The following is a 22,996-nucleotide window of genomic DNA, read 5'->3' as shown; positions in this document are numbered from 1 at the left end:
CTCACGGCTAGCTGGCAGGGAGTCCCACTTGGCTTGAGGAAGGATTTCCAGCAACCAATGATTTTGTCCAGACCCCCTTCATCTACAAATACGAATAGACAACCAAGATATGCCAACACTAAGGAATTCTAGTGCACTGAATGAGAGGCACCAGGTCAGCAAACAAAAGAACCCACTCAGGAGGTGAGTGAGGGAATAAAGTAAGCAGAAGAAAAAAATTAAAGTAACTATAGTTGATATTTTTGGAGTGAGAGGACATCTGTTTTTTAAAAACAGGCTGCTCTGAAAAGGAAACATACTCAGCATCTTGGAAATTGCAAATATGACTGACTAATTCTGAAACCATCAACGAACAAGTTGAACAGGGAAGTGGATGCAGTGACCCGGAGGCTCGAGCTAAGGGAATTTCCCAGAATATAGTGCAGAAGGGCAAAAAGATGAAAAATATGAACAAACAGTTACAAGATGTGGAAGTTAGGGTTTTCAACATCTAACAGATGCTGGAGGAAACGCTGAATGTAGCAGCTGAAATAATAGGAAAAAATTAGAGGAGAAAATATCTCTGAGCTGAATGCTTTGGACTGCTGAGTAAGAATAATGAAAAAAATGACACACACTTGGTGAAATGTCTAAACTCCAAGAACAGAGATGGGTGTACACATTAAGTTCCCACCCTGACTCTTGCAATATATAGGTGACTTGGCCTTCGTTTATTATTTCAGTGGCAAACCTTTATCGAAGATCTGAGCACTATGCCAATTACAGGTGTCCCTGCTTTTCAAAAGTTAGCTTTATACCATTTGACTTTTATAAAGACCTACGTTAGCCCCTGCTTTCATTAACTGAAAGAAATCCGAAGAGGATTTTTCGCTTTTAGGGAAAAAAGTGAAAATGGTGATGAGCTGTTTTTGTTTGTTTGTTTTGCAGCAAGCCCAGATAGAGGCAGCACCGCACCCCCGGCAGCGAGCGTGGCACCGCCAAGTTCCTTCCCCGGAACCACACCCAGAATCTCACAGATTCGTAGGAACGCTCTACTTTCGCATAGCGGGGGAAACCTGTACTATGGATGTAAAGGTGAAAACTCAGGCACAACTCAATCTCACAAAGCTTCCAGTCCAGGGGGAACAGACAAGAATAGGTAGCATACCACAGCGGTTAAGAACAGGGAGGCTCTGCAATCTGAATCCAGCCCTGCCAGCTCAGAGACGCTGGCAAGTGACTTAATCTCTCTGTGCCTCAGTTTCCTTCCCTGCAAAATGGGAATTACATTAACAGTTTCTATCTCACAGGCTGTGTTGAGGCCACAGGTAAAGCACTTAGAACAGCAACTTGCATGCAGTAAAAGTGAACACCATACGCGTATTTGACAAAGACAGAAAGGCAGTGATAAATGCTAAAGATCAGAGGTATGGAATCATAAAGGAGGTGGCTGACCCTCCTTGTGGGATCCAGGGGCCCTGAAGGTGAGTGGGAGTTGCCAGGCCAGGCCCGGGCACAGTCTTGCTCGAAGGAGGTTTCAGGCCCAGGTTCACTTAAGCAAGCGCTGGCGCCTCCTCCTGGAGACCAGGTCCTCGCGGTCCACCTCACTCATGTAAAGACATCAGTCTGCTTCCCGGGGCCCTGGGCTTGTCACATCCTGTCTGGGTGATGCTGACGAGGATGGCAGTGGCACCAGTGCCCGGAGGAAGCAGCCCTGGCTCTCTGCTTCACATCTCATTAGCTATTTCTGCTCATCCACAGCCTGATTTCTTTTCAACGCATCACAACTCAGCCCCAAGGCCAAGGGCCAGGGCCAATCTATGGGTAAGGAGGGTCCTGACAGATGAAGCGAGTGGGAGAGGTGGGCTGTTAGATTCATCTGGAATCATGGCAAGGGAGGTGGCCGTGAGATGGCCTGCCTCTCGGACTCTCAGCAGAAACATAAAGGGAGGCAGAGTATCCAGGCACAGGCAGCCAGGAGAAGGGGCCCTAGGCCAAGTTCTCCCAGCAGGGCCTGTCCTCAGGGCCACAGGATCGGGGGTGGTGGGGAAGTGCCATCTCTGGGCAAGATCTCGGGGAGGTGGTGAGGCTTAAATCTGGATCTCTGTGAGGTCCCAGGAGAAGGATAAACACAGGCTGACTTGACAATTCTCTTCTTTTCTGGAAGGGTTCCGCTTCCTGCTTCTGGAACAATGGATACAGGCCAATGTGATTCCTGAGGGGCCAGACTTGTGGTCAGGGGCCTGCAGCCCAGGCTCTGAGGCTCTGGGCTAACCCAGGGACAGGTGAGTCTCATGATGGATGGATGATCCCAGGCCCCCTGTTAGCAATCCCCCAGTGCCCTGGGTCATGATTGTAGCCCCTCAAGGCTTAAAATGCCAGGCAGACCATGACCTGAGCCTAGGGAAAGAGCTAGACCCCCCAGGGGCTGTACAGAGACTGAGGGCAGGATTTCCCAATCCACAGGGACTCTCTGTGGCCCCCTGGGAGCTCCCCCACTCTGTGATTTTGTCACCAGGACCTCCTCCTTTTCTCCCCCCTAGGGTCTCACTCACTGTCCTCCAGGTCCTGGGTGTTGTCTGGCAGTGGAAGCAATTTCAAGAAGGAGAAAAGGCCCTTGGCGGGGGCCATACCAGGAAGGACGTGGGAGATGATGTGCGGGACGGAGGTAAAGTGTCTCCTGGGACCTTCAGGACTCAGGCCAGGCTGCTCCCCAGGCCAGGGGACATCTGGTCCACTCCCCACAGTGGGAAAGAGGAACATTCTCCAACACCACCTCCCGGAGGGGAGCCTGCCAGTGCCTGTTTCATGCTGCAGTGACTGGCACTCCCCTAAGTCTGCCCTGGAAGGAAAAGGACTGCCACTCTCAGTGCTGTCAGCTTTCTCCAACCAGGGGACACCAATCAAGGAGAAGTGACTGTAGTCTAAAGAAAGAACTTCCACCCCAAAGACTTCATGTCTCCCTCAGTCCCCAAAACGCAGGTCCCCTTGATGCTGCGGCCCCAGTGCCCCTCTGCGGTAAGCGAAGATGCAGCTCTGTGGGGCCACGAGGCAGCTAGCCACAGCAAGGCCTGGCTAAAGGTCTGAGATTCTGCAGAGCACCTTCTGCCCAGAAATGCCTGGGAACCAAACTGCTGTGTAGACACTGAGCCGCTGAGTATGAGGGCTAGGAAGCCAGGACCCCATGAAAGTTCACAGCACAGACTATGGAGCCAACCAACCTGGGTTCAAACCCCAGCTCTGACCTGTGGGCAGTTAGTGAACCTCCCTGTGCCTCAGTTTCCTCATCTGTAAAATGGGGACAATAGTACTGATCTCCTAGTGTGTAAGGATGAAATGAGATCATATTAGCAAAGCACTTAGAAAAATAAAGTAAGTATTAAATACAAATATAAAGTAAATATATAAACATAAATGTATAGAGTAAATATAAATATTAACAAAGCCCTTAGAACCTAGCCACACAGAAAAGCCATGTACATATTTAATAAAGAAATACTTGTTTCAGGTTTCCGAATCCCCCAGGGCGAGGCTCAAGGCATCAGAAAAGCCCGAGAAGAAGACACGGAAAGAAAATGATGAGCTTCTGACCCAGCAGGCCACCATCATCTTGCCTCGGAGCGCTGTTTTTTCAAACCTCCATCATTTATGTCTTCCTGACTTCTGTCGCATCCTCAGTTCACTTGTACTATTATTTATTCATGCTTTTCTTTCACTCAACCGACCTCTAAATAATTTATCTTCTGTGGGGTGTTTGTCAACGGCCATAACTGGAAAACCAGTGTCACTTGTCATAAAATAGAAGGAAACTGTAAAAACACATCCTGTGGAAACAAAACAAATAGTAGGATGTTTTTGCTGGATCCCTTCGCCTGCCAAGGGCTCTGAGCTTTCTCTTGGTTTTTAGGGATAAAAACATCAGCAAGGGTTAAGAAGATTCTCCCGTGCGCCCATCAAGGGGCTAAAAGAGAAATGACCTGGGAACCAACTACTTAACTCGCGAAGGCAGGGATTTAAGCCCTTGGGACGCCTCCTAGAATGAGCCTGCCCCGCGGGGCGGGGCCCGCCTCGTGGGGCGCTCAGCCGGGCGCAGAGGAGAGGGGGGCTTAGGGGCGGGGCTTTCATAGGCGCCGCAGCCAGATGCACGCGGGCGGTGGCCCAGACGAGGGGAGCCGGGAGGAGGTGGGGCGGCCTCACCTCAGGGCTGGGTTTGTCTAACTTGGGGCCCTTTGGCGGCTGCAGACCCAGCCTCCTGCTGCCTTTGGGCAAGAGGAACACAGGAGCTCAGGGTCTCCGTGGAGGACTTGATAAAACAGCTGGGCTCCCTCTTGGGACCTGCTTAACACTCCAGGATAAGAAGTCATTGAGCGCCCAAGGCCACTCCAGTCGCTTCGTGGCCACGGCCAGCACGGAGCAGACCCGCGACGCCCAGACTCCTCGCTGCTCGCAACACACGTCAACCTGGCTCTACCCCTGGGCATCACAAGCCATCCTTCTCCACCAAGTAGGACAACCAGACGTGAACTGCTACCCGTTAGCCACCTCGGAGAGGAGGGAGGGGCTGAGACCCTGAAACAGCAGTTGCTGCTCTGGGCGGTGGCGGCCCCACCTGCCCTGCGCACTCACCTGGGCGCCCAGGCAGTGAGGAGCGCGCTGGCTCCGCCCGGGAGCAGGTCCAGCGCCCTGGCGACACCGCGGCTGCTTTGCCGGCTTGTGTGTCGCTTCCCACTGCCTGCAGGGCCCTGGAGGCGGCCAAACCTGCGGGCCGGTGCAGAGAATCTGCCTGGGGTGAGACGGCCTCCGGGCGCCCCAGCACCACAAACCACACAGAAAGGGAGGAGCACGCACCAGGCCAGCCCGGGGCACGGTGGATCGTGAGAGGCTGAATGTACAAACCGACCAAGGCCAGACCGCATATAAATACAGAACTCTGTGAGAGCTGCAGCAAACTAGCCCCGGCAGCCACACAGCAGCCTCTGCAGCATCAGCATCAAATGGCCAGGACTGATCAGTAACTGCCAGCAGCCCTAATTTTTCTCCACTCCAATTTAGGACTAACCAGAGAAAGCCAAATCTGCTCCCCTTGACCAATCACCCCCTTTCTGATTAGCCCACCTCCAGCTTCCCCATGCTGACAAACTCCAATCCAGGCATACCTGACACCTCCCGATTTTCTACTGCAAAGCACCTGTGGAGGGAAGCAGGTGGTGTGAGACTCAGGGAGCCACAAGGGCTCACAAGCCCCCAGATCTGTGCCCTGGGTAGGGCCCTGAGGTCCCCCCACGGTCCTCACCCCTTGGGAGCAAGCAGAATGTTTGGAATGAACTCTATACCCATTCATTCATTCAATGAACATTTCCTGGGCACCTGTTGTGTAACAGCCTGAGAATATGCTCCTAAACCCCTGCCTCACGGAACCTCCACTCCAACAGAGGAAGAGACAGCCAACATGAAAATACAGAATGGGGGGCAGAGGATGATACAGCAGAAGAGGATTGAGGTGGGCAGGGAATTCCTCTAACTCAAGTGGTGTGGGAAAGCCTATCTGAGGGGTAGCTATGGCTTTCTTCCTCTTGGTTTCGGGTAACTCGGGAGAACTAGGGGGCTTTACCCCTCTGTAGCTGTGCGGCAGCCCCTCTCCCCTCCCCTAGAGCTGGCAGCCTTTCCTTGCCACTGTCCAGCACAGCACTGGCATTGCCTCAGAGCCCCCATCAGCCATGCACTTGGTTCCTGAAGCACAGGAAAGATAGACGGTCAGCTGGCATCAACCCATGGGGACAAGGAGAGTGCGTGAGGCTGCAGCCCTATCAGGAACCAGATGCTTTGGGGGACCCCATGGTTGGTTCAGGACTGTGAGCAGGGGTGATACGAAACACTGCAAAATATCAGCTCTAATGTGTGTTTGCTGTCTTACTGTCCATAAGAAAAGGAATATGGCTCAGCTTTGGAAAGAGAACTAGGTGGAATCTCGCTTAGTCTCCATGTGACATGAGGTCAATGATTTAATCTTTTTACTAAGCCTCACATTTAGCCCCTGGAAACTGGGATGCAAAAACCTCTTACGGGGCTGTTGAGAAGTTTTCACAGGGCCCGGAGCATAGAGCCTGGTGCTGGAAAACCCCCAGTAACTGACAGTGAACACTACTGGCATCCAGCAAGTCCAGGGGTTTAAGAGGTGGGCAGAGTTTGTTCCCAATGAGGAAACTGAGGCTTGAGAGCTTAATGTGGCCCCATGGAGACCTGGAGCAGGGCTCTGTGAGTCTTTTTCCAGCTCACCTCCCAACCTGTCCAGGGGTCTGTCCTGTTCTGGGTAGCAGCCCCCCAGAAAAGGCTCTGCTTCTGCCTCTTCTGCCTGCACTCAGCCTTCCATGGATTTGTCTATGTGTGTATGTATTATATATTTTTTCTTCCTTTTTATACAAATTGTAGCCCCTGTCCCATTCCACTACCAATAATTCTTGGAACTCATTCTACATCAGTACATATAGAGCTTCCTGATTCTTCTTTAAGCTCAAACACTATCCCACTGTATGGATGTATGCAATTTATTTCCCGTAAGCGAGTATATTGGTAGGAGACTCCCAGAAGATGAGTGGCCAACTTGGAGGGCGTGTGTGTATGTAATTCTGAAGCTGTTGCTATTGGAATAGATTATCTGCCTCCCTCACGATCAGTGTGGCAGGTTTTCACACTTGTGGTCTTGGCCAACACAACAGGGGAAATATGGTATTTCAGTGTTCTTTTAACACGCGCCCCGCTTATGATGAGTGAGCATCTTTCACGTGTTCAACAGTCATTTGCAATTCATTTCTGCAATTCATTCCTCTCCCCCAATTAGGCTGTCATTTTCTCATTGATTTGTAAATGCTCTTTATATTCTAGGGAAATTAGCCCTTGTCTGTTATGTGAGTTACAGATTTTCTCCCCAGTCTGTCATTCAGAACAGCACTTCAAACCTCTGCTAAAGACCATACCTTATGCTCTCTCTCTTTTTTTTCTAACTTTTTTTTTTATGGAGGTACTAGGGATTGAACCCAGGACCCTGTGCATGCTAAGCAGGCACTCTACCACTGAGTATACCCACTCTTTCTTTTAAAAATATTCCCACAGCATCTCACACAGTTCTTTGCCCATGGTAGGTAATCAATAATTTCTTGTCGATTACATTAGTGGTGTAAAACCTTTCTTCACTCATCATCTTCATGAAATAAAAATTGTAAAGCATGATTCCCACCATTTCATGTTTATTTAGTTGTAAATATGTACTTAGACTCCCAGTCCAAGATAGCAAAGCTAATACAAAGATAACTTTTAAAGAAATAAGCTACAAATAAATATAAGTGGGGGAGTTCTGACATTTCTTCCCTTACCTCAACAGGTTACCTTGCACCTCCCCTAGAAGCAGACAACTCCCCTCTGGAGACCTCTGGATCACCGCATTTCCAGTGAACTTCAGCTTAACTGTGACATGAAGTCTGGCTTGTCACCCCTAGTCTAACACCAAGCATTTCTGAGCTGTCACAGGAACCAGACCACAGCTGCCAAGAGTACAGGAAGGGGAGTGGAGGTGGTGAGGTGTGGGAGGTGCCAGTCTGGGGTACAGTGGCCCAGGGGACCCCATAGTATGATGCCCACCGGTAGTGACAGGTGGTGACGGCCACCACTATGGTTCATGCCCAGTTTGCAATCCACTCCGCTGCCACAAGGAAGCCGGCAGGGGAGGGCTGCTTTAGGGACAAGTGGGCAAGAAAGAGACCCACAGCCAGGCCCCCGGGTTGTGCTGCCTGCAGACTTACAGAGAGGCTGGGAGTTCGTTATCACACTAGCCACACCCACTGACAATGGTGCCATTGTCAAGTTTGGGAACCCTACACTGATGCCTGGAGCAGATGCTGAGATGTTCTCCACTAAATGGTGAGATATCAGCAGCTTACTAGGGAAGATGATGGACTGAAATCTCCCCAGGGCCCCCTACTTGGTTCAAAGGGTCAGGAGGGCCATGGGGCCCCGGAGCAGAGTTGTAGCAACTGGGGAGCCAAGAGCAAGGACATACTCCACGCAGCTGTGCCAGCATCCTCTTGCTGCTGTGACAGTGACCACCAAGGTGGTGGCTTAAAATCACACACTTCTTCTCTGACAGTCTGGAGTCCAAAGGTCCACATTTAGTGTCTCCCTGGGTAGAAATCAGGGTGACAGCAGGGACTTGCTCCTTCCAGGGGCTCATGGGGAGAATCTGTTTCCTCACCTCTCCCAGTTTCCAGAGCTGTATTCCTCGTGCTCGGGAGCGTAGCTTCCTGCTTCAGTGCTCGTGTTGCCACCTCCTTGCATCCAATCTCCCTCTGCTTCTCTCTTACAACGACCTTTGGGGTGACATCCAGGGCCCACCTGGATAATCCGGGATAATCTTCCTTAATCACAAAACCCTGAATTTAATCACATCTGCAAAATCTCTTTTGCCCTAACATTCGCAGGTTCCAGAGATTAGGAACTGAGTCTCTGGGGGGCATTGTGCTGTGCACCACAGAGGACAACGCCAAGCAGACAAAGGGCTCCAGAGACCAGGGGGTGTCAGGGGACGTCCAGGCTCATTTCTCCCAGAGGCTGCGAGGCGCAGGGGCTGAGACCTCCAATGACCCCCAGGTCCCTGCTGTAGCCCAGTGACTGCTTTGGGGGAGTGCCTCCCAGCTGGGGACGGGAAGAGGAAGACAGACAGGAGCCTGGGTCCAGGGCTCACATCACCCCCGCCATGGGCACCACCTGCCAGGTCTCTTGTCCCATTTGTCCAGGGCGTTGGCTGGACAGGTGGCTGCTGAGTCATTCTCCCTCCAGCCTCCTTCTGGTCCCAATCCAAGGATTTTTTTTCTGGCATTTCTGAGGGCAGCTTTGGGACAGAGAAAAGACTTTTCAGGTTGTTTCCAGTTTTTAGGGCCTAATTCTTTGCTGAGCTTTTAAATGCAATTTACAAGTCTTATTCTATGAATAGATCCAGCCAATTTTAACAATCATTTTAAAGACGAACTTTGATTAATGTTTGTATCATCTACGTACTTAGTTAATTAAACTCCTTTAAACATTTTAAGCTGCAATCAAAGTGTATTATATTCCATTTTCTAAGTTTTTCAATTATCTGACTAATGAATCTTCCCAAGTCCTTAAGTGATCCTTATCAATCAAATATATTAAACTTATAATTACAGTGATTTTTAAATATTCAAAAACTGTTTACCAACTTAGTGAGATTTCAACTTATAGTCACAGGTCAAAACCAGCGCCTCAAGAACACGTTTAAAGTTAGAATCAGCGGCTAGGGGGCAGAGCTCAGTGGTGGAGCTCACACACATAAGGTCCTGGGTTTAATCTTCAGTACCTCCATTGACAAAAACAGGGAACATTTTTTTAAAAATTAGAACCACAAGTTGGAGGTTAACACTCAAATACTCCCAATGTGCTTAAACTTTCTAAGTTCTTAAAATGCCAATGCTACAAAGTAGATTTCTGAGCTTAACACAAAAGGATCAATGCTATAGTTTTGATTTATTTCATCGTCATTAGACTCAATTCTAAATTTCCTTGAGTTAAAAGCGTTCCCAAGCAGATTTGGGATTTCCTTCTCAAGTGCATCGTTCTCAGTTAGATGAGGGTTCAACACACAACTGGTGCAGGACGAGTCAATTCTGACATGAACTTTCTTTCCATATTGTGACTAGTCCACACTACCTCTCTAGTCTGCCGAGGAGGACATTCAGGTTGTTTCCAGTTTGGGGCTCTCTGTTTTCTTTCCTTTTTTTTTTCAGTGGAGGTATTGGGCTTGAACTTGGGACCTCGTGCATACTAAGCAAGTGCTCTACCACTGAGCTATATCTACCTGTCCCCGCACCGCCGGGGCTCATGTGATGTCTTGGTAGGATGCACACTCATTTCTGTTGGGTCTGCACCAAGGGTGGACCTGCTGGGCAGAGCGTGAGCATCTGTTGGGCTTTCCTGGACACTGCCAAATGCTTTTCCAAGGTGTGCGCCACCAATCTCCCCAATCTTGAGAAGGAAAGCCCTGGGCAGAAAGGACTCAGCTTCCCAGCCTATTTACCCCCTATCTGCCTTGCGTCCGTGCCCTCCCACAGCTCCTAGATTCTGAGTTCCAAGTTTGTGACTGCCCCTCATACTCCTGTCACATCCACAACCTCCAAGTGGCTGTGTGCTGGGCACCATGCTGACCCAGAGGCCCCACTGAGCCAGGTAAGGTCCTAATCAAGAGCTCACAGGCGCCGAGGCAAGCAAGCAAGCCATCAGCCACAAAGGGCGTACTGTGGTCAATGCCAGGTCTGACATACACGCCCCCAGGGTCACCAGGCCCACACCTGTGTGTCAGAGACGGCAGCATCAATTTGGGCAGTGTCCCGAAGCATCCAGTGCCCTTTCCCCTTGTGCTAACGTCAGCTTCTTGGAGACCACCCCTCCCCTATTCATGTGGACCGGCCTGAATCCATTTCTATTGCATCCACAGGATCCTGGCTGATCCTGAAGTCTCTTCAGGAGGTGACAGCCAAACTGGGTCTTGAGGGATGAAGAGGAGTTGGCAGGTGAGGGATGGGAGGAAAAGTGTCAGGCAGAAGGAACCACACCTGCAAAGGCGAAGAGGCGAGAATCAACCTAGAACAATGGGGGAAATGCAATTCTCTCCACATCCTGGGAAATGAAGTGAGAATAAGCACCAGGTCCTGGAGGGTGGGGCTGTGGGGCTGGGGATGTGGGATTTCCTCCTAAATGGTAACCCAGAGTTGTTGCAGGATTTAAGATGAACGATTGCTCAGATTTTCACCTTGGAAAGCTTACTCTGGCCAGATGGAGGCCGGAGACCCGCCAAGAGGCAGTTGGGAGGGAGGGGAGCCAGGTGGAGTAGCATGGAGGGGAGAGGTCTAACAACAGGAACCAGGCTGAGGAAGGACCCTCCAGACCCAGTTCACAGCAGAGCTGAGCTGGCAGCCATGCCTCAGGTTCAGTGAGCTGTGGCCTTTCTGGAAAGTTCCCAGCTCTGCCCTGCCCCCAGATCCCTTTCAACCTCCCTCCCCGACGAGGAGAATCAGCTGCTGCCCGTCCCCTGGGACAACAAAGAGTAGCACTTGGTCCTAATCTCCAGAACCTGTAAATGATACCTTATAGGCCAGAGACTTTGCAGATATGACTAAATTAAGGACCTTGAGATGGGGAGATTATCCTGGTGGGCCTGATGTAATCAGATGACATGAAGACAGAAGCAGAGACATTTGAAGGTGCTACACTGCTGACTTTGAAGTTGGGGTGGGGAGTAGGGCAGCTTCTAGAAGCTATTAGAGGTTAGGAACAGATTCTCCCTGGGAGCCTCCAGGAGGAACCAGCCCTATCGGCATCTTGATTTTAACCTAATGAGACTCATTTCAGACTTTTGACCTCCAGAAATGTGAGACAATACATTTGTGTTGCTTTTAAGCTACTAAATTTGGAGCAATTTGTTCCAGCAGAACTAAGAAACTCATCCATACACCAGGGTAACAGAAGCAGAGGGTCTGCATCAATGGGTGAGGACTGTCCTTCTCTACGCGACCCCAGTACTCTGCCCTGCCCATCTGGCCTCTCCTAGGCAACCGCAGCGCCCTCTACCTTCTCTCTGTGGGGGCGTGGCTTAAGCAGATTTCTCAGTGTATTCTTGTCTTTTGTCCTTGCACAACTTCAATCCATTAAAATAGAAGAGAAAGGTGTGATTTTGAAATGAGCACAACTTTTGAGTGGCGGGGGTGAGGGTGAGAAGGGTGTTCTTGGCAGAGGAGCACAGATGAGTCAGTGGCTATCTGGGCTGTTAAAAGGCCCAGATGAGCAAACAGCAGACTCTGCTGAAGGTAAATAATTTCCCAAATGAATATTCTACTTTTAATTCAAAGGGAAGCTGCCTGCTTTAAATGTCAAGATGTCCAATGTACATACAAATATGATCATAATTTTAGGAAAACTTCTCAATCCAAATTTGTGATTTACAAAAATGGTACAAAAAGCTGTCAGGCCCAAGAATCATTAGTTTCCTTGTTCTGACCACAGCTGTGTACAGGAACAGGATCAGCTCAGTACCCTGTGGATAGACACAGGGCAATAGCCAGTCTCTTGCCCAAAGGACGACCTAAAACTCCCTTTCTTCTTCCGTCCCATTTTGACATAATAATTTTCTGAGTTTGAGCTGCTGTAGTCTGTGCTGAGAAGTTAATTAGCAGAGGTTTGTAGTTTTCCTTATTAAGTTAATTGAAAAGAAAAGTCTGTATAACAGGAAATAATAAATGAGCCATAGTCGGAATTATGTTTTGACATTTTGAAATAAACATTAAGCATCGTTGTTGACAGACTCGCATTTAACCTTTAAGTGTCATAAAAATGTGAAAAGAGTTGGGATTCATGGGAATAACCGTTCCCATGTCAGTGGAGTGTCCAGGCAAGGCATGTGGCTTCTCTGATCTCCACAACCATCATGCAGAGAACACATTCCTTCCTCACACGAAGCTGAGGGACTCAGAGGTTAAGAAATTTGCCTAAGGTCTCACAGATGGGACAAGAGTTTGACTGCCATGTGTTTCTTTCCAAATCAATTCCTTTTTCCTATACCTTATTGTCTTCCCACTTATATACCAAGTTGTCTGAAAAGATAGATTATCAGGAAAAGAATGACAACTAGGCTGAAAACAGACTTATCACCAGCAATCATGGAAGCCAGAAGGTGGTGTAATAATGTTTTCAAAGTGCCATTTTTGTGAACTAAAGATACTACCAACAAATAAAAACAGAGAGTTTGCCATCAATAGATGCCGACCAAAGGAGGTTCTAAAGGATGTGATTCAGGAAGAAGAAAAACAATCCCATGAGAAAAGGTCTGAGATGGAAGGAGAAACAGTGGCCAAATGAATTGGTAAACATGTAATGCGGGTAAGCCCACACCAATACAGATTGGTTAAAATAGTAATGATACTGTTTATTTTGAAAGATTAAAAAAAAATTAAAGCTACAGCAATTTTATGTAGACACTGTAATTTGCTGACCCAGCATAAGATGGAAGAAAATGGACTGAAGTGTGCAAAAGTTACTGAAGCAAACAGGTCAGGTATTAAATTGTTGTCTCTGCTCCATACCACCCTCCTCTGTTTGGCTTTGTGTTCCCAGGGCTGGAATTCTGCAAATACTTCTGCTTTGTCAATAGGGTCCCTGTTTCGTTCTGCCAATAGAGGGCACTAGAGAGAGACTGCAAAGCTAGCAGAAGAAGAGGGGACTAACCCCTTCCTATCTGCTTCCTGTTCTGGTGAACTTTATCCCAGCAAAGCTTCTTCAGTCCAGCAACAGCAGTTCCTGCTCACAGCAGTGGTTGGATCCCATTTGCAGTTGTGAAAATTAATAAACAGTAACCTCATTTACAATAGACAGGAGGCCAGAAGCGGGAGCTCTCATGCCCTACCACCAGACCTCAAATATAGACCCAACAGAAAGAGAGGAACCTTGCATCTCTAATGGGAAGAAAGTTACTACTTACTACCCAGCAGGAGAAAGGAAGAATTTCTCCCTGCCGGGCAACAGCCCAACCAATGAGACACTGTCACAACTCAGCCAATGAGAAGTCGCTACACTTTGAGCTTGCAGTTTCCTCCAATTGACTCTTTATTTATAACAGCTTCTCCCAGCTTCCCCTTCTCCTCTATAAAAGAATACTCCTGTCCTTTGTTCTTGGCCTTGCCTATGATTGGCCATAGATTGCATGTCCTGAGTTGCAATTCTTTGCTGTTCCTGAATAAATCCATTTTGCTGGTAAAGTAACTGGCTGTTTGACTGTGTTAGGTCAACACAGTTTTTCCAACACTTGCAAACCAACTTCATCACGCCCTTGGTCTACCCCTCAGAGACACTGGTGTCTCTTACAGAGGTGCCCCTCAGAGGGGTGGTCCCAGGCCTAGAGGAAGACTTCCTCTGAGTTTCTAAGCTTTAATAATTTCAGCCTCTTCTCTTTGTTCCTTCAGCCCTGGGGGTGGTAGCTGCTTCTTGTAGTTGCCAACCCCCAACACCTTAGAGTTCTCTCTTTAGGTTTTCTGTTATGAAGTTAACAATTGTATCCCTAGTTAAGAATCCCTTAGATTAAATCCTCTCTGTTCAAATAACTGGAGTGGTTTCTGTCTCCTGACTGCTCTAACTGATGTGGTTTCAGAAATTAAAAGATTGTATCCTATAATGTTGGAAATGTAAAAAACACATTGCTTAAGTAAAAGCACTTGGGTAAACCATGAGAGAATGACTTTATAATGTTGGAGAGGGGAAGAACTTCCAACTAGAACACAAACCTAAAATCCATGAAGTACACCCAAGCGGGGGGAGGAGGGATTTGACTATATAAATTCAAACATTTCTGAGTGGGGAAAAAATGACTAAGTAAAAATTAAAAGACAACATCAAAGTGGGGAGAACATATATAATTCACATCATAGTCAAATTCTAATATATAAGGAAGTTCTACAAATAAATAAGAAAAATTAGCAAGCAACCGAAAGAAAAAATTGGCAAGGGGAGATAACTGAACTATTCATAAAAAAAGAAATACAATAACTTTTTTAAAATAAACTTTTTATCTAGGAATGATTTCAGATGTACAGAAAAGTTGCAAAGATAGTCTAATACTGCATTCATTTTGCTGCCAAATTGTTCCAGATTTGGCCACTGGGAGCTTTTTTAATTGGCTCCAGTGACCGTTTATTGTAGGTTGTTTTGGTTTGTGGGGTTTTTTTCCAGCACTTCTTTAATTCTGACACTACAAGATGCTTCAGGCTTATCTTGCATTTTCCCTGCCCCCGGGAATCAGCCATTTCTCCAAGGAGTCCTAATTCCTTTTATTGGAGAATAGCATTGAGAAACCAAGGTCTGTATAAATGACGTTAGAACATATAAAAGATGCTCTATTTCACTCATAATGAGATATTTAAATTAAAGCTAAAATATACCATTATTCACTAACAGATCAACAAAGAACCAAAATTTGATAGGATATAGTTGGGAAAGCTGAGGGTTGAACAGAACCTCATGCTATCCTGCTGGATGTATAAATTGGAACAGCCTCAATGAAAGACATTCGACGAAATTCAAACACACACACATTTGACCTAGCAATTCCATTTCTAGTGATATGCATGCCCACTATGAACTGGCCAAAAAATCCTTTTTATGGTAACATTGTTTATAAATTTGAAAAACTGTAGACAACATAAATGGACATCAATAGAGAACTAAATTGGGTATTTAGAAAATGGTATGTTTAACTGATGGAATATAACACAGCTGTAAACACAATGAAGAAGCTCTTTACATATTGACTTAGAATAATCTCAGAAATAAATTGTTAAGTACAAACGAAAACACATTTCAGAACTGAAGGTATAGGATTTGTCTAAGAAGCGGGAAAGGAATATATGCATATTTACATATACACATAATACATGCTCATCTATACACATTTTGAACCATATCTTTTTTTAACATTTTTTTACTGAGTTATAGTCATTTTACAATATTGTGTCAAATTCTGGTGTAGAGCACAATTTTTCAGCTATACATGAACATGCATATCTTCACTGTCACATTTTTTTTCTCTGTGAGCTACCACAAGATCTTGCATATATTTCCTTGTGCTATACAGTATAATCTTGTCTATCTATTCTACATTTTGAAATCCCAGTCTGTCCCTTCCCACCCCCCACCTCCTTGGCAACCACAAGTTTGTATTCTGTGTCTATGAGTCTGTTTCTGTTTTGTATTTCTGTTTGTTTATTTGTTTGTTTGTTTGTTTTTAAGATTCCACATATGAGTGATCTCATGTGGTATTTTTCTTTCTCTTTCTGGCTTACTTCACTTAGAATGACATTCTCCAGGAACATCCATGTTGCTGCAAACGGCGTTATGTTGTCGGTTTTTATGGCTGAACAGCATTCCATTGTATAAATATACCACCTCTTCTTTATCCAGTCATCTGTTGATGGACCTTTAGGCTGTTTCCATGTCTTGGCTATTGGAAATAGTGCTGCTATGAACATTGGGGTGCAAGTGTCATTCTGAAGTAAGATTCCTTCTGGATACATGCCCAGGAGCAGGATTCCTGGGTCTTTTGGTAAGTTTATTCCTAGTCTTTTGAGGACTCTCCATACTGTTTTCCACAGTGGCTGCACCAAACTGCATTCCCACCAGCAGTGTAGGAGGCTTCCATTTTCTCCACAGCCTCTCCAGCATTTGTCATTTGTGGACTTTTGAATGATGGCCATTCTGACCGGTGTGAGATGATACTTCATTGTAGTTTTGATTTGCATTTCTCTGATAATTAGTGATATTGAGCATTTTTTCATGTGCCTATTGATCATTTGTATGTCTTCCTTGTAGAATTCCTAGTTTAGGTCTTTTGCCCATTTTTGGATTGGGTTGTTTGTTTTTTTCTTATTAAGTCATATGAGCTGCTTATATATTCTGGAGATCAAACCTTTGTCGGTTTCATTTGTAAAATTTTTCTCCCATTCTGTAGGTTGTCGTTTTGTTTTAATTATGGTTTCCTTTGCTGTGCAGAAGCTTGTAAGTTTCATTAGATTCCATTTGTTTATTCTTGCTTTTATTTCTATTGCTTGGGTAGACTGTCCTAGGAGAACATTTTTGAGATGTATGTCAGACAATGTTTTGCCTATATTTTCTTCTAGGAGGTTTATTGTATCTTGTCTTATGTTTAAGTCTTTGATCCATTTTGAGTTGATTTTTGTGTGTGGTGTAAGGGAGTGTTCTATATTCATTGCTTTACATGCTGCTGTCCAGTTTTCCCAACACCACTTGCTGAAGAGACTGTCTTTATTCCATTGTACATTCTTGCCTCCTTTATCGAAGATTAGTTGACCAAAAGTTTGTGGGTTCATTTCTGGGCTCTCTATTCTGTTCCATTGGTCTATATGTCTGTTTTTGTACCAATACCATGCTGTTTTGATTACTGTAGCTCTATAGTATCGTCTGAAGTCTAGGAGAGTTATTCCTCCAGCCTCTTTCTTTTTCTTCAGTAATGTTGTGGCAATTCTAGGTCTTCTATGGTTCCATATAAATTTTATTATGATTTGTTCTAGTTCTGTGAAATATGTCCTGGGTAATTGGATAGGGACTGCATTAAATCTGTAGATTGCCTTGGGCAGTGTGACCATTTTAACAATATTGATTCTTCCAATCCAGGAGCATGGGATATCTTTCCATTTTTTTAAGTCTTCTTTAATTTCCTTCATCAGTGTTTTATAGTTTTCAGTGAATAAGTCTTTCACCGCCTTGGTTAGATTTATTCCTAGGTATTTTATTACTCTGGGTTCTATTTTAAAGGGGATTGTTTCTTTACTTTCTTTTTCTATTGATTCATCATTAGTGTAAAGAAACGTGACTGATGTTTCAACATTAATCTTGTAACCTGCTACCTTGCTGAATTCTTCGATTATTTCTAGTAGTTTTTGTGTGGGCCTTTTAGGGTTTTCTATATATAGTATCATGTCATCTGCACAGAGTAACACTTTTACCTCTTCTTTTCCAATTTGGATGCCTTTTATTTCTCTCTCTTGCCTGATTACTGTGGCTAGGACTTCCAAGACTATGTTGAATAGGAGTGGTGATAGTGGGCAGCCTTGTCTTGTCCCAGATTTTAGTGGGAAGCTTTTGAGTTTTTCACCGTTGAGTACTATCCTGGCTGTAGGTTTGTCATATATAGCTTTTATTATGTTGAGATATGTTCCCTCTATACCCACCTGGTGAGAGTTTTTATCATAAATGGGTGTTGAATTTTATCAAATGCTTTTTCTGCATCTATTGAGATGATCATGTGGTTTTTGTCCTTTCTCTTGTTGATGTGATGTGATGTATTATATTGATTGATTTGTGTATGTTGAACCACCATTGTGTCCCTGGGGTGAAACCCACTTGGTCATGATGTATAATCTTTTTTATGTGCTGATGGATTCTATTTGCTAATATTTTGCTAAGGATTTTTGCATCTATGTTCAACAGTGATATTGGTCTGTAATTCTCTTTTTTGGTGGTGTCTTTGCCTGGTTTTGGTATCAGGGTGATGGTGGCTTCACAGAATGAGTTTGGGAGTATTCCCTCCTTTTCAATCTCCTGGAAGAGTTTGAGAAGAACTGGTATGAGTTCTTCTTTGTATGTTTGACAGAATTCCCCAGTGAAGTTGTCAGTCCTGGACTTTTATTTGTAGGGAAGTTTTTCATTGCTAATTCGATTTCATTTCTAGTTATTGGTTTGTTCAAGTAATCAGTTTCTTCTTGATTCAGTCTTGGTGGACTGTATGTTTCAGAAACTTGTCCATCTCCTCTAGGTTATCCATTTTGGTTCCATATAGTTTTTCATAATATTCTCGTATGATATTCTGTATTTCTGTTATTTGTTGTAATGAACTATATCTGAGACATAAACTCAGTTAATAACTAATATTAGTTGCCTATGGGCGTCTGGCTGGGGGACCGGGGTAGAAGGTGTAATTCTCCATGCAGACCTTTTAGGCTCTTTGCATTTTGAAACTTTTGAATGCATTGTCTATCTCCCAACCAAAAGAAGTAAAAAAATTTTAACTCTATGCCTCTACATCATTCTTGAGTCAATTGAGAAATCATAATGGAAATCTAAAAATAAATAGAACCGAATAGTAGTGAATACTATTAAAATGTGTGGGATGCAACTAAAGTAGTTCTTGGAGGAAACTTCAGAACCGTAAATGCATTTATTAACAAAAAACAAAGGCAGAAAATGAATGAACATGTCAAATGAGGTCACGGAAGAGAGCGGAATCTCAGTTGTCTGTCAAATCTGCACATTAACCATTGTTTTAAAAATAATAATAAAGAAAGAAACTTTTGATTCTATTCCCAAGTAGTTTTTAAAGATCTTTAAGAGTCCTTAAAGGTCAACTAAGAGGTCACTCCCAGTTGAAGAAGTAAGGCCTGAGGAAGTTTGGGGGTGGTCAGTGCTGATGTCCCCAACTTCTCCTACGTTCATCATGGGCCCTCCGAAGGTGTCCCCATGGCACAGCCTGTGCTCACCTGCACCCAGCGGAAAACAGCATCAGAATGATGCTCTGAGATATGCAACATTCAGGATCATAGTTAACCAGGCCGTAGGCATTGCCAGCCTCGAGGAGACTTTGTATTCCAAGTACAGTGAACTCAGGCTGGGATGGAGATGTTCCTGGCAAATGGAGACACAGCCTCAGAGGCCTGTTTCCTTGAGGAACAGGGAGTAGGAGCAGAAAGGAGGGGCTGACCCTTTAACCAGTGGAGTGCCCCACAGGATGGAGCCCAAGGTCAGGGCCGGGTGTCTACTGCTCAGCCTGGTCCCCTGCCCAGCCTGGCACAACTGGGTCCTAGAGGGAAAACTTGAAACAACTGTTCTTGAAATCTTCTGGGCACAGAGGGCTTGAGGACAGGGCCCAGTCCTTTCTGCAGACTGGGAAGAGGGGCCTTTTCCCCCACCTGCTACCTGGAGAGCTGGGAGGGCGAAAACTTGGCCCAGCGGAGGCAGGCGCTGGTGTGTTAAGTGATGTTGCGGCCCAGTAGAAGCCAGTGGTGGCTGCCTGGGCAAGAACCCAGTGGGCAGCCGAGGAATACTTAGGGTGCACATAGAGAGACTCTGCAGCGGGCTGAGACCCCGAACAAGGGTGAGCCAGAGCCCAACACAGGTTTTAGCAGGCCTGTGACACCAGCCACTCCCAAGCACCCTTCGTGCCCACAGCTGGGGAGGCCAGAGGGGAGGACCAGCTCTGCAAGCAGATGCTTCCAGCACAGACAGCACAGAGAACAGCTTTCAAGTCCATCAAACCAGCAATTCCAGTCTCATGGAAACACAGGGCAACCGAGACCTGCTCAAAGAATAGCGAATAAAACACTTTGTGATTTACAGTACAGACGAGATTGCACATAAAAGGTTACTTTAGTCCTGAATTTAAAATTTACACTACTTCTAAAAAGTAGACATTTGCAAGTATTTTCACTTTAGAACATTACAAAAACAATTTTCCCAAGGACGTAAAGATTCCAATTTTGAATTACAGAAGGTAAAGTGGAAGAGGCTGCTCTTAGAAAATTGGAATTCATGTCAACAAAACAGCACAAACAGCAGAGCCATGATTTTATGGGCAAAATAGATTTCTTAAAGCAATATCGAAAGGCCTGAGTTGAGTCATTACTCTGAATATCCTAATTTCAAAGAAATTTGCCTCCTCTTTGCTAAAACACTTAGCATTGGCAGACCACACAAGCAGACTCTTCACATCAAGCATGTTCTTAAACAAGTCGCTTCTTGTTTGATGCCTGTAAAGCTGCTATGCTGCCCGCCAGCAAATTGACAGCCATTCTCACCCGGGATGGGCAGGGCACAAACCCCAGATTGCAGCCCAGCTGGGGCGCAGCTGATCCAAGCCTGGCTCCCAGGGGCAGGTAGGGGCCGGCGTGTGCATCCACAGACAGGACAGCCTGGGCACTGCATGGGCCTTGGGGATGCTCTCACAGGCAGGCACAATTTGCTGTCAGCCAGGCTCCTTCTGCTGCCTTTATACACAACAGGGGGTTCCTGCAGCAGAAACAAGGGGTTCCCTCCAGAAACATCCTGGCCAAGAGATGCCTCCCTGGCTGACAGGAGCTTTGGGAAACCGCTCTCCCACTGACACCAAAACCAGCCTCAGAGGATGCCCATTTCTGAGAGGTCAGCTGTGGCCAACAGGGTGTCTGGTGCAGGCGCAAATTTGAGGGCTGGGGGTCTGTTTCTCTGTCGCAACAAGAACGCTTACATTTGCTGCTCAGGGTGCAAACTGGTATCTCAGTTTGGCGAACAGCTTGGCCATACCTGATAAAATGAAGATGCACATATCCCAGTCCCCCAGGTCCCATCTGGGTCTGTCCCCTAGAGAAGGACACACACACAGACAAGGATGTTCAAGTTTTAGTAAAACACTTGGAAACATCTGGAATGGCCATCAATTGGACAGTAATATGGAAGTTAAGGTAAATTCAAACAGGATACCAAATGGCCAGGTAAGATGAATGAACCACAGCAGTGTCCCTCAGCATGGGTAAACCTCAAACGCATCATGCTGAGTGGAAAAGGCTCGATGCTGAATATACTGTGTAATGTTATTTCTAGAAAACTCAAAAAACATACAAGACTATACCATATACCATTTACGAGGACGTGCCTGTGGAGAAACTGCAGCGCTGCTGGGATGGAAAATACTAACGGAGGAGAGAGAAACACCCAGTAGGACAGCAGGTCGGGACACATGTCGTTACGCGTGGTGTCTCAGGTCAGGTGGCTGTACATGGATGTTCATTATATGATTCTTGCTACTTCCTTTCACATGCTTGAAATATTTTATTAGAAAAACAACAACACAGCCAGAAGGCAGAAACAGCCCAAATGTCCATTGACAGATTCATGGAGAAATAAAAATGTGATTTTATGAAACCGTACCCAAGATTTGTTTTAATCAGATATGGTAAGACACAGACTCAGAAATGATTGTCATTGGAAGCAACCTAAATGTCCATGGACAGAGGGCTGGATAAAGAAGCTGTGTGTATTTACACAATGGAATACTACTCAGCCATAAAAAGAATAAAGTAATGCCAATTTGCAGCAACACGGATGGAACTGGAGATCATCATTCTAAGTGAAGTAAGCCAGAAAGAGAAACAAAACTACCATATGATATCACTTTTATGTGGAATCTGAAAAAAAAGAAAAAAGAGGACACTAATGAACTCATCTACAAAACAGACTCACAGACATAGTAAGTAATCTTATGGCTACCAGGGGAAAGGGGGTGGGAAGGGATAAATTTGGGAGTTTGAGATTTGTAAATGTTAACCACTATATCTAAAAATAGATTTTAAAAAAGCATTTTTCTGTATAGCACATAGAACTATATTCAATATCTTGTAATAATATTTAATGAAAAAGAATATGAAAATGAACATATGTATATATATGCATGACTGGGACACTGTGCTGTATACCAGAAATTGACACATCATAACTGACTGTACTTCCATTAAAAAGAGAGGTTGTTTTTTTTTAAAAAAAAAAGAAAGAAATGATTGTCTTAAGGGAAGTTTATACACACAGGTGTTTTGAAACAGGAGGCATGAAACTCCAGACAAGACCATGCAGGGAAGCACCAGCATCGGTCAGAAAGCAGAAGACAGAAGAAAGAGGAAAGTGTGGCCCCGAGCCTTGACTGGGGTTTTGTGAGAGGGAGAGAATGGAGGGTAGGTGCTTGAATATGTTTAGGATTGGATAGTCTGAATAATCTCAGCAGGCCCTGGGCTATGGGGTGGTCCTTAGTCGACCTGCACCTAGCCCTGGGGTGATTTAAGGCAGGGAGAGTTTTGGCTTGGTGTGAGAGTTTGAAGAAGAGGATGGTTGGGGTGGGGGTCCCAGCTTGGTGGTTTGTACATCAAGGTGCGCTCACAGCAGTGTCATTTGCTCTCTCTAGGAATTAGCAGACTCTGGGAGAAGCAGGCTTTCCAGGATCAAGGCCCCCAATGCCAGAGGATCAAGGATACAGAAAATATGAAAAACAAGTCAATGCAGTAATACAAACACACAATGGACCATCACTCAGCCTTTAAAAAAAAAAAAAGGGAAATCCTAATAAATGCTACTCATTGATGGACCATGAAGACATCATGCCTAGTGATAAGGCAGTTACAAAAGGACAAATATGTAGGAGTCCACCCATATGAGGTCCCTGGAGTCTAATGCATAGAGACAGAAAGTAGAATAGTGGTTATGGGAGTAGGGGCAGGGAGAAGGGGCAGCTACTGTTTAATGGGGACAGAGTTCCTGTTGGGGAAGATGAGGAAGCTCTGGGCGTGGATGGTGGTGATGGCTATACAATAATATGTCTGTATTTAATGCCTTTAATAAGAAAAAACAATGTGAAAAGACCTCTTCACATCCGTAA

The 22,996-nt window shown here is 45.6% G+C and overlaps 1 long non-coding RNA gene across 1 annotated transcript; it reads left to right on the top strand.

Moving 5' to 3' along the window:
- The first annotated feature begins 5,374 nt into the window (after positions 1-5,374).
- Positions 5,375-9,054, top strand: LOC140699076 (uncharacterized). Its single transcript, XR_012077094.1, has 2 exons — positions 5,375-5,479; positions 7,358-9,054. It is a non-coding gene; the product is annotated as an uncharacterized lncRNA (long non-coding RNA).
- The last annotated feature ends 13,942 nt before the right edge of the window (positions 9,055-22,996 follow it).

Source organism: Vicugna pacos, chromosome 10 (assembly GCF_048564905.1).
Source record: "Vicugna pacos chromosome 10, VicPac4, whole genome shotgun sequence".
In the NCBI taxonomy this organism is placed as follows: domain Eukaryota; kingdom Metazoa; phylum Chordata; class Mammalia; order Artiodactyla; family Camelidae; genus Vicugna; species Vicugna pacos.
Note: the sequence above shows the minus strand (reverse complement) of the source record. Positions and strands in the feature narration are given on the sequence as shown.